The 16,810-nt window shown below is 49.0% G+C and overlaps 1 long non-coding RNA gene across 1 annotated transcript; it reads right to left on the reverse strand.

Moving 5' to 3' along the window:
- Positions 1–8,526: 8,526 nt before the first annotated feature.
- On the reverse strand, positions 8,527–15,950 carry LOC144316952 (uncharacterized). The gene is made up of 3 exons (XR_013382775.1): positions 11,833–15,950; positions 9,734–10,050; positions 8,527–8,847 (listed from the first exon to the last, which is right to left on the reverse strand). It is a non-coding gene; the product is annotated as an uncharacterized LOC144316952 (long non-coding RNA).
- Positions 15,951–16,810: the final 860 nt, after the last annotated feature.

Genomic DNA, 16,810 nt, shown 5'->3' on the forward strand with positions numbered 1-16,810 from the left:
GCAGGGAGCCCGATGTGGGACTCGATCCTGGGACTCCAGGATCATGCCCTGGGCTGAAGGCAGGTGCTAAACGCTGAGCCACCCAGGGATCCCCATTAAATCTTGCCTCAGTTCCCTTTTCCAGAGAACCCAGGTGAAGAGACACATGGATGATGAAAGAAAAGCTTGCAAAGAAGTCTGAGAAGAAGGTCAGCATGAAGGGAGGAGTAGGAGAACACGTGTGGGAGTTGCGGAGAGAACTTCAACGAGGAAGGGATGGTTGGTGACAAAGGACACAGGTTTTAAGGGAAGTTCGGGCAGTTGGGTAGTTGGGAGGTCACTGATGATCTCGGTGGAACAGCTTCCTTGGTGCGGCGGGGAGAGTCACACTGCAGAGGTTTGAGGCTGAACAGGAAGTGAGGAAATGGACACCAATGGCCTGTGGACCTTTCTTGATAAAACCTAGCTTTGAAGGAAAAGAGAGAAAGGGACAATAGACAGTAGTTTTGAGGAAATGGAGTTTAGACATATATTTTTGTTTAGAGTTTTTAATGGTAAAGAGTAAATGTGTTTAACTCTGGGAAATGAACGAGGGGTGGTGGAAGGGGAGGTGGGCGGGGGTGGGGGTGACTGGGTGACGGGCACTGAGGGGGGCACTTGACGGGATGAGCACTGGGTGTTATTCTGTATGTTGGCAAATTGAACACCAATAAAAATAAATTTATTATTTAAAAAAAAGAGTAAATGTGTTTATACTTAAGGATCAACACAACTAGGAAAATCGTGCAGCCACTCTTAACCCATCAGTGGCCATCCAGGTCCAGGCCAGCCTGAACTTTGGCTCTTCCTATCGCCTTTTCCCTGCTTTATTTTTTTCCACTTTACTTCTCTAGATATAAGCTATATGTATTTAAAAGAATATATTTTTATTCTATGTCTCTGCCCTTTCAAATGTAAGCTCTCTTGGGGCAAGGACTCTGGCTTATTTGTTTGTCTTGTTTATCCTCAACGCCTAGAAGAGTGTTGACCCGCAGGAGGTACACAGCATTATTTTTGTGTAACAAATGAATCTGGCACGTGTGAGATGTACGACTGAAAAAAATGAAACATCAAAAAAATAAGGTGAATCAATTTTTTTTTAAAAGTAGAAATAACTAGGACAAATGCTAAAATATTAGATGAATATGAGATTTATTGAGCTAAGCCTGACCTTCAGGATTCCAGAAAATGAAGGCCAGTTTGCTAAGAAGATTCTTATAACTGGATGTCAGAGTCAGTAAACGCACCTTTGTACAGTCTGCGTGACTTGGCTGGTTTTATTGCCCAAGCGCGTTTGCCACTCCAGGGTCTCCATGAGCTCCTTAAAATGCGAAAGCCCATGCACCTAATTTTTAACTAAGAAAGTAAGGAATTGGGATCCCTGGGTGGCGCAGCGGTTTGGCGCCTGCCTTTAGCCCAGGGCACGATCCTGGAGACTCAGGATCGAATCCCATTTCGGGCTCCTGGTGCATGGAGCCTGCTTCTCCCTCTGCCTCTGTCTCAGCCTCTCTCTCTCTCTCTCTGTGTGACTATCGTAAATAAATAAAAATTAAAAAAAAAAAAGAAAGTAAGGAATTTTGGGGAGTGCTGTATAGTGGGGAAAAAAGGGAGAGGTGGGGAGGGCAGGTCAAAAAGCCCGTCCACCTATGCATTTTGCTTGCAAAATTATTTTGCAGGCGTGCGTTAAGCAATGGACTCCACCTCGGCTTCAGGGCTGGGGGGCAGTTGGGGTCACTGTCCAATAAAGGGCTGAGAAACCCAAGGGGGAAGGCACGTGGGGCATGTAAATAAAGAAACAGGTGTACAACCCCTGGCCCTACAACTTCGAATTCAATGAGTGGGCAAACATTCCACGGGGAGAGAGAGGTCGTGAGGTACAGTCTTCCTCAGAGTGGATGAGGCAAGGACGACCTCCCCCCTTCCCAAGCTCCGGCGCTGCTGGAATCCCGTTCACCGGTGGGTGGTGATCGTATCAGCTGTCAGCACTGGCTTCTTACTTACCTACCAGGCCGGTGCTGCTCCCCCATCTGAGGACAGAGCGCAGGTGACCCGTGGCCCAGGGGTCGCGGAGCTTCGGCGGCTCGGCCTTGATGCAGCGTTATTCATATGTGGGGATCACTTTTTCTCCTCTTATATACAGATTCATTTTGAAAATGAAGGAAAGGCATAAGAAGCCAATCCTCATTTGCGTTCCCCACCGAGATGTGGGGTGTACCCTGCTGGGGTGCCTCTGAGCGCGCGTGCACGAGCACTTGCCCCCCACGCCCAGCACACTCACCTTGCGGGGTCAGGCTCGAAGTGCTACGGGGTCAACCCGGTTTTTACTTTGGGGTATTGGTCGGGGATGCGGAATGCGGGGAAACAGAGCTTCCCACTGGGAGTTAAAACTTAGGCGCGCACGCAACAAATGAAGAGGCGAGATAATCTGCATCAGCGGGGATAATTGTATTATAATAGGGAGATATTGATGGGTCGATTAATATTTTGGCAAGTGGACTTTCTAGGCTGTTCTGTAGGTGGCCATATGTGTTAGGGAATATATTAACTTTTATGTTTCGGTGTACAAAAGGGACAGGGTTGAATTGGTAGAATAATTAAAAAAGAAAAAAAAAGGACCAAGAGCTTGATCATCAAGAAGACACTGGTCATTAAGAAAAGAGTTTTCGGTCAACAAGCTCTTTGGGAATGATATGGTAAATGGGAAGATGAACAGACGTGGAATTCGGGAGACTATGAGAGAGGGGGGGCGATTAGAGTAACGTGGGAGGGTCTGTGCAGAGGTCCCGTGGGCAAGGATTCAGGTCAGAGGTGCCAGGGCAGTGACGTCGTGAGCACTGGCTTGCCTGCTGTTGCCACCTGGTACTTTTCCTGATCGGCATAAATAAAGCAAGCATTCCCTTACCTGCCTTTCTTACTGACCTAACTACTTGGAAGACATCCAGGAGCGGCAGATGAGGGAGTTCGCGTGGCCTAGCACTTGATCACGTAAATCTCTCGATGTTGCAAGCTTTTTTATTTTTAACGGTTGCCAAGAAACTCACTGTGAGATTAAACCATAGTGTATTAAGTCCAACCGTTATCGATTGTCATTAAAAAGCGTGGTAGGCAGATAACGGGCCTCCAAGGAGGTCTGCATCCTCCTCCCGGGAACCTGTCAACGTGGGAGGTTCCACGGCGAAGGGAAGTTAGGCTTGCAGAGGAGATTACCCGGGATCATCAGGCTAAGGCCCAGTGTAATCATCAGGGTCATTGACAGTGGAAGGGGGGGTGGGGGGTCTGACGAACAGGTCGGAGTCCGTTGGCCGGGTGGTCTGAAGATGAGGGAACGGGGCCTAAGCCAAGGAAACCAGGCAACCTCTGGAAAATGGGAAAGGCAAAGACAGGGTTTTGCTCTTAGAGCCTTCAGAAAGGGCCCCTCGTCTTGACCTTGGCCCAGTGAGCTCTGGAGGTGGTCACACGTGTTAGGGAACATGCTATTTCCACGTTTATGTTTTGGTGTACAAAAGGGGAAACGGTTAAATTGGTAGAATGAAGAAAAAAAAACAAAAACAAAAACCATGAGCTTGATATTTAAGAAAACACTGGTCATTAAGGGAAGTGTATTTTGGTCAACGAGCTATGTGGGATGCTGACCTGCGGAACTGCAGGATCAGAAGTGTGTGCTATTTTTTTTCTTTCAATATTTTATTTATTTATTCATGAGCAACATAGAGAGGTAGAGACACAGTGAGAAGCAGGCTCCATGCAGGGAGCCCGATGTGGGACTCGATCCCGGGTCTCCAGGATCAGGCCCTGGGCCAAAGGCGGTGCTAAACCTCTGAGCCACCCAGGCCGCCCCAAGTGTGTGCTATTTAAGCACCAAGGTGCTGCTCGTGCGTCAGAGCAGCAACAGAAAACAAATATAAGGTCGAATTTCAGGTATCCGGGCGGCTTTCCAGACTGCGGTCTAGATGGATCCAATTCAATTCTCACCCGTCTTTTAAAATGTAAATTGTTCCACTTTACAGCTCTTCTTAAAACTCACAAGTGGCTCCAAATTGCCCTTCAAGGATAGAATTTAAACGTTTGCAAAAAACGTACAAAGCCCTGCATGGTCGTGTCCCTGCTCACATAGTCTGTAGTTCCTGCTCCTAGTCCGGCCTATCCTTGGCCAAGTTCCTTCAACGAGCCAACTCTCCCCCCCTTTTTTTTTTTTTTTTTAAGATGTTATTCATTTATTCATGAGAGAGGCAGAGACCCAGGCAGAGGGAGAAGCAGGCTCCGTGCGGGGACCCCGATGCAGGACTCGATCCCGGGACCCCGGGGTCACGCCCTGGGCTGAGAGCAGACGCTGGAGCACTGAGTCCCCGGCGACCCCCAGCCCACTCCTCCGACCAGGCAGGTGCCCGTGAAGGGGCACGAGGACATGAGGCCCCAAGAGCCGAGGCTGCGTCCTCGGTCCGCTGCTGGGCTCGGTGGCCTTTGGCAACCACGCTGCCTCTTCCCCTTCCTCCCTCCGCTAGGAAATGGGGTTGAAGACGGTTTCCTACCAGAGCCCGCGGCACAAGCAGCTGCTGGGCGCAGCCACCTGGAGTGTGGGTCCCAGCCCTGTCCTGGGCGCCCCTGCACCTGCCCCTGCACCTGCGCAGGTGGCGTCGCTCCTCTGTGAGGCCTCACCCAGCACGTCCTCCAGGGTGCTTGCGGGATCTATCTCGGGAGCCGCGGCCTGCGGGAGAGGGCCCCCCTGGAGCTGCGGGCCAGGCCCTGCGGGCGCCCTGGGGCAGGGAGGGGGGGATGTGGGGGGGAGTAGGGTGGGGGGTGGGGGAGAGCTGCACAGCCACGGCCTGGAACGTGGCCAGGGCGGCGGACTGCGTGGGGGGACCCCCGCCTGCACTCCAACTTGGGGACCAAGCGCTGCCCCAGGCGCTCCCGATGACAAGTGGTGATGGAGGCGACAATTCTGAAGCCACAGGTTGTGCCTTTTGAGGGCAAAGGAAGGACCTGCTGCCCGCGTGGCTGGAGGCTGATGTCTGCGCAGGTGTGGGCTCCCCGCTCGTGCCCACCTGTGCCTCCTGAGCCCCCCGGCGCCTGCATCTGGCATCAAGCACCTGGCGTCAGGGCACCTGGCACCGGGGCACCTTGCACCGGGGCACCTTGCATTGCGGCACCTGGCATCAGGCACCTGGCAGTTGGGGCACCTGGCATCAGGCACCTGGCATTGGGCACCTGGTGTTGGGGCACCTGGTAGTCGGGGCACCTGGCATTGGAGCACCTGGCGTCGGACACCTAGCGTCGGGCACCTGGTGTCGGGGCACCAGGTATCAGGCACCTGGCATTGGGCACCTGGCATGGGCACCTTGCATTGCGGCACCTGGCATCAGGCACCTGGCATTGGGGCACCTGGCGTCAGGCACCTGGCACCGGGGCACCTGGCAGTCGGGGCACCTGGCATCAGGCACCTGGCATTGGACACCTGGCGTTGGGGCACCTGGCAGTCGAGGCACCTGACATCGGGCACCTGGCACCGGGACACCTTGCATCGGGGCACTTGGCATCAGGCACCTGGCATTGGGGCACCTGGCATCAGGCCCACAGCGTACCTGCACCAGCGCCTAGGAACTGGACCCCTTTGGGCGGCAGCGATCGCGTTTCTAAATGTAGCCCTGGGGCAACCCCGGGTGGCTCAGTGGTTTAGCGCCACCTTCAGCCCAGGGCCTGATCCTGGAGTCCCGGGATCGAGTCCACGTCGGGCTCCCTGCATGGAGCCTGCTTCTCCCTCTGCCTGTGTCTCTGCTTCTCTCTGTCTGTCTGAATAAATAAATAAATACATATTTAAAAATAAATAAATGAATGAGCGAATGCAGCACTGGGGGCTCCGCCACCCAAGCCTGGGACAGGCCGCGGGCGAGTCTCTCACTGCTGACTCGGGACCCACCCCGAATGGGGGAGCGATCTTAAGACTTACATGTATTTTTATTGGAGTTGCATTTGCCCACACAGTGTCCCACCCAGTGCTCGTCCCGTCCAGCGCCGCCCTCAGGGCCCGTCCCCCTGCCACCCTGTCCCCCCACCCCACCTCCCCTGCCCCCACCCCTTGTTCCTTTCCCAGAGCTACGAGTCTCTCATTGAACCCGGTTCCTATCTGGGGACAGTTTGGGACGGGAAGATCAAGTGACGGGGCAGCAGATCGAGGGCCAGGGGTTCAATCCCGCGCCAGAGCCACCTTTGCAGACTGGAGGAGGTGACGCCGACGGCGGGCCCTAACCCTAGAGCTCTTCTGGGTCCTTCCTCCGGCCCCAGTCTGTAGCCCACAGTCTGCTCAGCAGTCGGCCGGGGGGTGTGGAGCCCATTTAAGCTGAGGTTGTCGCTGCGGCCTGCAGCGGGTCCTGCGCAACCCGGACCCGGTCCTGCCTGGTCCCCCGGGGTTACATCCCTGCTCCTGGGTACAGCTTGTTGTCTCGGGGCCGATGTGACCACGTAATGGGGAAGTCCACGTGGGTGATGCTCAGCAAGGGGGGATTTTGTGTGCTGGGGGTGTTTGGCTAAGTCTGGGCCCACCTTGCCTGGCCCCGCTGGGATGCAGCGCCTGACCCCGAGGCGCCGCTTGGGGCGGCTGACTAGCTCCACTCCGCACCCCGGCCTCCAGCACAGCCGAGCCGCACGCCCAGCGGTGGGACTGGCATCGTGGAGATGGCGAGTGACTGCGGGCAGCCTGGTGCGGGGTCCCCGGAGTCTCTTCCTTGTAAGGCGGGGGTTGGAGCGGGAGCGCAGGTGCATCGACGCCCATCGACGCCCATCGACACCCATCCACCTGACCCCCGCGCCGATCGGTGACTCATTTGGAAAACCAGCAAATTCTAGAGTGGTTGTGATAACCCCGGAGGCAGTAGCTAGGATTGTTGAGGATGTAAGCTTTTTAGGGGACGTGGCTTGTGTTCAAACCCCTGCCCAACAACCCCTAGATTTCACGACTTTGGTAAACCCGTTTAGGGTCTGGGAGCCCCAGTCGTTGCATTACCAAAACGTAGATGAGACTACGTGGCAGCAGGGTGCAAACGGGACCGACGTGTACGAAAACCTTAGCTCGTAAAAAACACGAGTTGGTTTAATCTTCATAACTAGATTAATGAAGACACTAAGTAAACGCTAACTGTATTAGTGATGATAATAGTAATTGCTGTTGTCAAAATAGTGTGGCGTATCAAAAACCCTACAGAATCTGTCGGAAAACTTCAGTGTTCGCCTATGTAACATCGGGCTCACACAGTTACAGGGGGTATGAAAACCAATAATAATGCCAGAAGTAACGTCAAAATCATGATACATGGGGATCCCTGGGAGACTCGGCGGTTTAGTGCCTGCCTTCAGCCCGGGGCGCGATCCTGGGGTCCCAGGATCGAGTCCCACATCGGGCTCCCTGCAGGGACCCTGCTTCTCCCTCTACCTGTGTCTCTGCCTCTCTCTCTCTCTCTCTCTCTATCATGAATAAATAAATAAAATCTTAAAAAAAAATCATGATACATGATAATATTGTATGTACCAGGTGGTGTTTCAGATCCTTTGCAAGTTTAAACTGCTTTAATTCTCCCCACAATCCTGTGCTGTGGGTAATAATCTTATCACTGTTTTGCAGCAAAAGAAGGGTAAAGGTGCGTTGCAAACTGTACACCCCACAGGAATGTTAATTGCTATCACTAGTCGCATATTTCAAAGTTTCCTCCCTACTCTTTTTATTTTTTTATTCTTCCAATAACTTAAAAAAGTAATTAATATTAATTAATTAATTGGAGTTCGATTTGCCAACATACAGTATGACCCCCAGCGCTCATCCCGACTCTTAGGTCTTTAGCTCCCTGTGATAGCCCACGTCCTTGGCGGTACTCGGGGTCCCTCCTTGGGAGGTGTATTCACACCAGCTGTCCATGATAAAAAAACATGCATCAATTATTTCACCGAAGCAGAAACACCACCCAAAATTTCCCTGCCACTGACTCTCTTGCAGGTATCGGGCGGCACCGGCTCTTTGCCGTCTTCCCCTGACGCAGGCCCCGGCCCAGGCCCACGGGATGGGAATGGCCCCTGCTGACTGACGGGAAGCACAGCCAGGCCTCAGCTGTCCTTTGCCATGTGTCACGCAGGTGGGGTCCAGGCAGGGCAGTGTCAGTCACAACAGGGGGTTCCGTGGTGCTGCGGTCACTGCAGTCGGGGATGTCCACCAGGGCGAAGACTCTCACCCCCGACTTGGTTGGGAGGCTCCGGGGCTGGGAGGAGGAGAGGGGGGAATGCATGCAGGCCCCACGGCTCTCTCGCGCCGCGGACGGGTGACGCCGGGACCGGGTCCTGGGTTCCTCGTGGGTGACGGGCTCTGGGCCCGCAGCCGCCGCGCCACAACCTCTGCTGCCACCTGTTACGCGCGGCTCGTCCAGGATCCGCTTGGCGAGTGACTTCTGGGACTTGGCGAGCAATTGGGCCGGCTCTGGGCAAGCAGCCTCGATCTTCATGGAGTGGCAAGACGGACCCCGGCCCCACCTCTCGGCTCAGAAGAGAGGGTCGTCTACACCCTCTCTGAACTCAGAGGACCCTTACGTTGACATCATTTGAAAAGTACCGTGAGTTAAATAAATGATGCTTGGACAAGACCGGGAGAAAACGCTTATTATGATAAATTTTACTACTCTTTGGACACTCTAATTTGATAATATTTCCTTAATTGCTTAATGTTGCAATAATGCACTTCCTCCTCTCATTTTCTCATTCGAACGGCAACCACGGATTGGAAAACATTTCTGGGAATCCACTTGCATGATCACGTATTGTCTCCGACTGTAGATGCTGTTTTTAGCAAGATGGCTATTAGGAAAGGAAATATTTTGAAATGAAAGGAAAATATATAGGTACACTACCCCTAAATCTAGAAAGGTACGTGTGCTTTACTCTTCTAGTAACATCAGAAATTCTTGTACTTTCTCTGATACACATTATCGCCTTTTTTTTTTTTTTTGGCTTATTTTTGATGCCAAATTTCTCGTTTTATCTAAGAGTGATTTTTCCCATTCACAAGTTAGGACGGCAACTGCTAACGGGGTGGGCGCAAACGGTTTTAAATAAACGATTTTTACAAAGCCTTTTTGAAGGCTTTTCTTCAATTCTAAAAAAACATACTGATTTTCCAAATGTAACTTGCAATTCTGTGTCAATGTTTAAGTAAGAGAGTTGATCATTTTTTCTTTGAATTAATAGTTCCTATTGTCATTTTATGGTCTGTTGGTTTAACGGTGATTTTCTAAACCTTATCTTTGGTGAACGGATATTGTACAAATGATTTTTTTTCCTTTGCCTATAATTTGTTCCAGATATTAATCCCTGATACCACACCAGGAAATTTCTGTGTAATGTAAATTTCAGTGTTAAATTATTTATTGCATATAAATTTTCTATCAGACGGGGATCAGCACACTGAATCCCCTAATGCTGGTCTAATAGAAAGTTAATGGCTTATTCCAACTGATTTCGCGAGAACAAAGGGACGTGCTAACCTCGACGACAGTGTGCAATTAGCCAAACACCCAGGGGAGAGGTTTTCTATGGTCCGCATGGAGTCTGCAGAACTACAAAGGTAGCAACTCCTTTCTAAGCCGTATCCTTATTGGATTATCACCATTAAGCCCGTGGAGAGCTCGAGCTGAACGTCAGTAACACGGCGGGGGGACAGTGTCTTCTGAGACGGGCTGCCCACCTGGGAGAGGGTGCTGCGCTCCCCGGGAGTGCACCCGACGTGACTCCTCACGGGTAACCTTGCTCTACCTTTCTGGTTTAAAGACTAGGCCGGAGGAGGCAGCACAACGACGACGACCAGCGACGCAGATTCAGATTATTGGCTCTCGACTATGATTTTGGCAGGGACTCCCCGGCCTTCGGGTGAGTGGAAACGCCGGCAGCTGCTTAGGGGGCAGGATTTGAGCCCCGACTCTGACTTCGTCCAAATGAAAGGCTTCTGCCCTTCAGAAGACATCGTTAGGAGAACGAAAGGCAAAGAACAGACCCATGTCCCTCCTGGAAGAAACAATTCAACGATATGTGATTTAAAATTAAAACAACAACAACAACAACAACAAAACACAGTCTTCCACTCCATGCATTTTCCTCTTATCTTACCAGTTATCGCTGTTTTCTTGCCTTATCGGTCTCATTACCTTCCATCTCCTAGTTGAGTCTTGATGTTTCCTCGTTCAGTGATGTGACAGAGGCTTACCGAGCGTGTTTCCCGTGCCAGGCACTGTTCCCGGCAGGTAGGTCAGGGACCAGAGCACCAGGACCTCCCTTTGGAGGCTGGCGTTCTTGAGGAAGACGGACCCTGCTCCGTTCCGAAACGAATGGCAAAGGGACTGCGTGGAAGGTGCTGCGAGAGACAAGTGTGGGGCGCTGGGGAGAGCCACAGAGCACGGACTTGGTCTACAGGGGTTGGGGTCTCACGGAGGCGGCGACGCTCCACGTCGACTTCCAGAAGGGGCATCCTGGACTCAAAGTACGCTGCCTGTCTCTACACAGATGCTCTAAACATGTTTCCGAATTAAGGGGAGCATTTCCTTGCCTTAAATACGTTAAATATGCTGTTAATAGTTGTTTCCCCACCCCTCAAGGTAACTTCCGAATACTTAAAGCACTATAGGTAAATGAAGCAGATCTGATCAGATTGAAATTACGTTTTTCTTTTTACTTTTGGGTGTGTCTTTCTCTCTCTCTCTCTCTCTTTTAAAGATTTTATTTATTTATTTATGAGAGAGACACACAGAGAGAGAGAGGCAGAGAACCAGGCAGGGGGAGAAGCAGGCTCCACGCAGGGAACCCGACAGGGGACTCGATCCCAGGACCCTAGGGTCACGCCCTGAGCCGGAGGCAGATGCTCCACCGCTGAGCCACCCAGGGGCCCCTGTGTGTCTTTTTCTTAGTTGAAATATATGTCTCTTTATTTTTTTTCTTTTAAAATCACCATAAACCCATGACAGATGATAGTTGAAGACCGATAATTGAGGGAGAAATGTTCAGGGATTTACTTTATTAAGGAGAATGCCTAAATTGCGTGTTCACTTTCCATGGTTGTGCTGATTAATTTTAACTTATTATTATTATTATTTTTTTTTTTTTGAGACTGGCATATTCTTTTCTTATGCATTTTCCCCTAGAGCCCAAGAAAGGTGGGGCTGGAGAATCAAAGTGATCATAGGACATGGAAGACTCCTAACTCTGGGAAACAAACTAGGGGTGGGGAAAGGGGAGGTGAGCGGGGGGTGGGGGTGACTGGGTGATGGGCACTGAGGGGGGCACTTGACGGGATGAGCACTGGGTATTATTCTGTATGTTGGCAAATTGAACACCAATAAAAAATAAATTTATTATTAAAAAAAAAACCAAAGTGATCATAGGAGCTTAGCCTCTGTGGACACCATTATTCTTCCCAAACTCACACTTTTAGGACCAGCTGATTTCTTCCTCCAGCCAATGGGCCTACATTTGGAGGCTCCATGGAGCAGGTCTTATGTATATACATTTTCTTCCCCTCACTTATATGCCTTGTTCCATTTCAGATATTTTTCAAATAGATTTCATCTCATATTTACTCAAGATCAATACTCCACTCAGAAAAGTTAGTTGTCTCTTGCCTAATACAGACATAAATACATTTAAGAGGTTATCTTTCTGAAATGGCTGTTTGAAAACCAGAACTAAAGCTATTTTAGATACGGCAATAATGATTTATTTTAAACATTGCTTCCAGAATGCTACATTTTCTTTTCTCTAGCATACTTAAGTGCTCAGTCCCACGCCGTAACTCACTTGGAAGATCAGATTACAGAGACTTTTGCTGTGTAAATTCTGAAAGAGCCTTTGGCCAAAAGCAATAAGACCGGACTCGATCTGGAAAGGGCATCAAGAAAAACAAGGAGGCTTATTTAATACTTTTCTGCACCACAGCCTGGAGCAAGGTGAGACGGCATTAGATGTTGCTTCCATTTTACCAAGAAGGAAGAGAAAAATCTTGGGAAGGTCTATGGCCATCAGGAGGTTGGAGGGGCGCCACGTTTCTTTGCCTCCCTCCCTCCCTGATGAGACTGACATGCTTTCCTACAAGACACCCCCCTCCCATCGCCCTCACAAACAACCCCTGTGCTCCCACCCATGCTTTAGGGAGCCCTTGTTGCTGAAAGAGGTAACTTTATTTAAAAAAAAAAGATTCCGTTATTGAAGTGTAGTTGAAATGCAATGATGGGATGAGCCCTGGGGGTTATACTATATGTTGGCAAATTGAACTTTAATAACAAACAACAACAAAAAAGAAATGCATGTTAGTTCCCTGGTGATCGCACAGCTTCTATGTAGGACACACCCTGGAAGGGCTAAGTGAGTCGCCCTCTGCGCCACATAACATTAGTACGTTCCGTACACGTCTTTACAATATTACTGACTATATTCCATATGTTGTACTTCTCATCTCTGTGACTACTTCATACCTGAAAGTTCACACCTCTTAATCCCTGTTACCTATTTTACCCACCCTGCCTCCCTCTCCCGTTCCCTCTGACAACCGCCAGCTTATTCTCTGTATTTATGAACCTATTTTTGCTTTTGGTTTCTTCGTTCATCTGTTTTCTTGTCTAGATTCCAAGGGTAAGTGAAATCATATGGTATTTGTCTTTCTCTGTCTGGTTTATTTCACTTATTATGATATCCTCCAGGTCCATCCATGGATCCTGTTGCAAATGGGAAGATCTCATTCTTTTTTTTTTTTTTTTGTATGGCTGTGCAATATTCTATTGCATATGTGTATCACATCTGGATCCATTCATCTATTGGTAGATATTTAGGTTATTTCCATATCTTGGCTATTGCAAATAATACTGTACTAAGCTTTTTTGTTTGTTTGTTTGTTTTCAAATTAGTGTTTTTTTGTTTTCTTTGGGTAAATACCCAGTAGTGGAATTGCTGGCTCTTATGATAATCCCATTTTCAATTTTTTGACGAACCCCCAAACTGCTTTTCCACAGTGATTGCACCGATTCACATTCCCACCAGAGGGGCACCAGGGGTCCCTTTTCTCCACATCTTTGCCAACGCTCATTATTTCTTCTTTTTTGTTACTAGCCATTCTGACTGTGTGAGATGATATCTCATCATGGTTTTGATTTGCATTCCTGTGATGATTAGTGATACTAATCACTTTTTCTTGTGTCTTCTGGACATCTGTATTTCTTCTTTGGAAAAATATTATTCATGTTTTTTAAACATTTTTAAATTGTTTAAATTTAAACTGTAAAATGTAAATCTTAAAAAAAATCCCATTTTTAAATTGGATGATGATGATGACGATGACTTTGGTGTCAAGTTGTGTAAGTTCTCATGTCTTTTTAAATATTAACCCTTTATCAGATATATTATTTTCAAATATCTTCCATCAAGTAGGTTGCCTTTACATTTCCTTGATGGTTTCCTTTGCTGTGCAGAAGCTTTTTATTTTGGTGTAGTCACAATGGTTTATTTTTGCTTTTGTTTCCCTTGCCTCAGGAGACCTATCTAGAAAAATGTTGCTTTGGCCAATGTCAGGGAACTTTCTGCCTCTGCTCACTTCTGGAATTTTTATGTTTCAGATTTCATAGTTAGATCTTTAATCCATTTTGAGTTTATTTTTGTGTCTGGTGTAAGAAAGTGGCTCAATTTCTTTTTCTTTTTCTTTCTTTTTTTTTTTTTTTTGTAAGTAGCTGTCCACTTTCCCCAACATCACTTATTGGAAAGACTGTCTTTTCTCCATTATATGTTTTTGTCCCTTTTTTCCCCATAGATTAATTGACCACATAGGTGTGAGTTTATTCCTGGACTCTCTGTCCTGTTCCACCTGATCTATGTGTCTATTTTTGCATCAACACCATACTGACAAGATTACTACATCTGTTAGTATATCTTGAAGTCTGGGATTGTGGGACCTCCAGCTTTGTTCTTCTAAAAGAAGTAACTTTCCTAGCCCTTTGGCATGCAGGCTGCTGAAAAAAAAAAAAAAAAGACATTGAGAACATCTGGACTAGGGCACCAGCATAGAGGAATCAGAAATGTGTAACAGCTCTCTCGGCTCTGGCTGCATATTAGGATTCTCCGAGGAGGTTTTAAAAGATGGTAATGCCCCCTAGAAATTTTGAGTTAAATGATGTGGAGTGGGCCAGCTATTGGTACTTTTAGGAGTCCGCTTGTAATTTCCACTCTGTGAGCAGGGTTGAGGAATCAGTGTTAGATGCTCATCATTATCCTTTCATTTAGATTTTCCATAGTCTTTGTGACCAGTAGTCTTCTAAGCAAGATACTCCTTCTAAACATCCCCCCTGCTCAATTCTGCTCATTGATCAGATTCATACTAGACCCAAGGAAATAATTTAGTGAGTCATTTGCCACCTCTATGGACCCTGGCATAACAACCGCTCTGATTATAATTGCTACGGGGCTGGACAAGTGATGAGCCAAGACGCTACATCCCCCGTTAACACCATTGAAAGGGCTGCATTGTAAGGGATGCCAAGCAGTGAGGCCCAGCTCAGGGTTTTTGTCTGAATGATCAGCTCTTTTCAAAGACTTTTGCTTATCGAAGAAAAGTTTTTTCTTCTCTCATAGCTTGAAGATGCTTGGGAACTTGGGGTGGAGCTGCTTAAGATTTGTGCCTGATAAGGCTGTAGCTCTGGATGCTAATGAGAAAGAAATCTTAGCATCTTTTATGGACATCTCTGAGTTAGGAGTCCAGTTAGTGAAGCAGGATGGAGACAGTAGTGGCAATCAGCTCAGAGGGATCATACGATGGTGAGTGTGGAGAGTATTAGATTGTAAAAAATAAGACCTGGGTTCTAATGATTTCTGCCACAGACGAGCCTTGCTGCCTTGAGAAGTTCCTTTGGGTTTGGGGGCTTTCTTTTCCTTCACCAAGAAGGACCTGGGATGATTAGATGATATCTAAGATTTTTTTTATAGCTCTAGTATTATATAATTCTCCAAGTTCTATTGGTGGATGTTTACTATTTACACATATAAGGGGAGATGTTAGAGGAATAGACCCTCTTCAGCTCTTTTAAGGTGGTCAGAGCACATTTCGAGCTTGCATTTAGTCACACGTTTACTGAGCATCTACTGTGAGCAGAGGGTTGTGTGAGGGTTAGGGATTGAGCATCCAAGGAAGCCATTTATGGTTCCTGCCTTTCCCAGACTGGCATGGCATGGAAAGACAGAGGAAACCACACAAAAGGCTGATAGAAAGCCAGCTCAGATGAACGATTTGATAGCGGTGCAAAGATCAATAGGGGATGTCAGAGGGAGAAATGAAGATCATCCAACTTCATCACGGTAATTAAGGATGGCTTTACAAAATCCCCTTTTGTTCCTTGGAGGTATTGGAAGACAGCAGTGGCGGTAGACTCCTCTGGGAGAGGCCCGTGTGCTCCTTGTTGGTAAGCCCTGCGGTGTCAGCCGGGCACCTGTGTTGGCTGGGGGCTCAGTACACGCTCCTCTTGACTGATCACAGAAGAGAAGTTATTGCCTGCATTGTCGTCAAAGCTACTCCGTCCAAGAGCAGCATTAGCAGTGGCCTGGCACCCGCTGTATAGATTTGTCATCATATTATAAGGAGCAAAGCCATTTGGCAGCACCTCGCTCTAGGCCTCTCCGCGGCTCTGCGCTGGTTCTCAAATTAGACGTGAATAATCGAGCCAGCGTGTTCCGATGGTGCTGTCACAGGTCGTGTGGGCCGGAACGAGGGTGAGCTGATCATCAGCCTGGAATCAGGGTGAGCAGCCTCCCGTACCTCACACAGCTTCTCTCCTGCGGCGGCCGTCACGGAACACCGGGGCATCGAGCTCCGTCACGGGCCGAGCTCACAGTGCCAGGAAGGATTCTGAACAGAATGTACCCGAAGAAGCTGGTGGTGCCTGTGAGCGCCAAGACGAACAGATTGTGCTGCAGAGGGTGTTTAGGAAGGGCCATTAAGACAACTTAAGTTATCGAAAGGCTGTGACAGGAGATTCGTGATGCGTGACAGGAATAGGCTTAGGTGGTGGAAGGACAAAGAAAGGAAGTTGGGTCCAAAGTCAAGTAAAGATAGCAGAAGGGCAGATTCTGTGCTTGGGGTATCTGGAAGAGTCTGAAACTCAGGGAAATGGGATAGAGTGCTCACAGGCCACTTTTCTTTGGGGCTGAAAGGACTGGGCCTACAGGACATCTGCATCAGAAGTCCCCTTTCCCAGCAGGTGCTGTGTGGGTTCCAGCTCATGGGGAGGGCTGGGTGTGGCCAGCGGGGGGGGGGGTGGGCATCACATGCAAGAGAGTGAGCATGGAGAAGGCTCACTGTAGACCGGGAGCTGGGGAGGCGTGGTCCACAGGGGAGGACAAGAGGTCAGAGGACAAGGTCTGGACATTCTGGATATTAGCTCCAGAGGGCCCAGTTGGGGTCTTATTGAGACCATAAATCAGCAGGATGCACGCAGGTTTTTGAGGCATGAGAACTAGTGTTCGATGCTTCCAGGGCCGCCCAGCATCTCTTTGCCCTGCTTCTGGCACAGCCTCCTGCCCTGGCACACACTGCAGCACGGGGGGGCACCCTGGGTAGACAGCTGCACAGCAAGGATGTGGATCCGGGTTACTGCATAATCTTCTTTTCCTGAGAGAGGACAGCATTCATAGTGACTCAAGCTTGGAAACTAAGGAATGCCAGAGTATTAGAGATGAAGGTGCATCATCGGAGAGGGAGGTGCATCATCGGAGAGGGAGGTGCATCATCGGAGGTGCAGGT

Source organism: Canis aureus, chromosome 7, assembly GCF_053574225.1.
Source record: "Canis aureus isolate CA01 chromosome 7, VMU_Caureus_v.1.0, whole genome shotgun sequence".
In the NCBI taxonomy this organism is placed as follows: Eukaryota; Metazoa; Chordata; class Mammalia; order Carnivora; family Canidae; genus Canis; species Canis aureus.